At 66.1% G+C, this 734-nt stretch overlaps 1 long non-coding RNA gene across 1 annotated transcript; it reads left to right on the forward strand.

Annotated features, from left to right (window-relative positions):
* The first annotated feature begins 6 nt into the window (after positions 1 to 6).
* LOC145719507 (uncharacterized) lies at positions 7 to 724 on the forward strand. The gene is made up of 3 exons (XR_014142424.1): positions 7 to 125; positions 407 to 431; positions 644 to 724. It is a non-coding gene; the product is annotated as an uncharacterized LOC145719507 (long non-coding RNA).
* The last annotated feature ends 10 nt before the right edge of the window (positions 725 to 734 follow it).

The following is a 734-nucleotide window of genomic DNA, read 5'->3' on the forward strand; positions in this document are numbered from 1 at the left end:
GTGCTCACGGCTGCCCCTGGGCTCCGTCCCTTTCCCCTGCAGGGAGCGGGAGCGCAGAGAGAAGGAGCGAGAGGAATGGGAGCGCCAGTACAGCCGGCAGAGCCGCTCACCCTCCCCCCGTTACAGTGAGTACCCCTGCGGCCGCGCGGCCTGCAGCTCCCCTCTGAGTCAGGCTGCAAGAAACCACGGTATGGTTTCGTCCTTCGCACTCCGCGAGTTACAGTTCTTAAGACACACGCTCAACGTGATGGCTTTAGTCACGAGGGAAAGGCAGGCTTCAGAAGCAGTGCTCGTTGCCCGGCCTTGGTGCGGGCCGAGGGGCCTGGCTGGAGGCACAGGGGTCGCCTCGGCTAGAGGCAGCCCCGGGGCCCGGCCCTGAGCACTGGCTTTGCTCTTGCTTCCGCAGGTCGAGAATACAGCTCTTCCCGAAGGTAAGCACGCCAGCCCAGTGCCCTGGAAGGTGACCGTGCCCCTGCCCTGATTCTTCCGTCCCTGTCCCAGCTGCACAGGCTGGCCTCGACCCTTGTTAATGTCCCTCCGTCCGCAGCTTGCGCCCCCATCACCGATGCCCCCGAGGTCACAAGTGTGTTGGTGCGCGCGTGCGCGCACGTCCTCACGGGGGCCCCCCTCTCTCTCTCTGCAGGCGCTCGAGGTCCCGGTCTCGAAGTCCCCATTACCGACATTAGGCAGAAGCAGGGCAGGGGGGGGGCCAGGGGGATGGGGGGGTGAGGGCT

Source organism: Leptonychotes weddellii, unplaced genomic scaffold (genome assembly GCF_054177405.1).
Source record: "Leptonychotes weddellii isolate Sample4059 unplaced genomic scaffold, ASM5417740v2 HiC_scaffold_49096, whole genome shotgun sequence".
NCBI classification, from domain to species: Eukaryota; Metazoa; Chordata; class Mammalia; order Carnivora; family Phocidae; genus Leptonychotes; species Leptonychotes weddellii.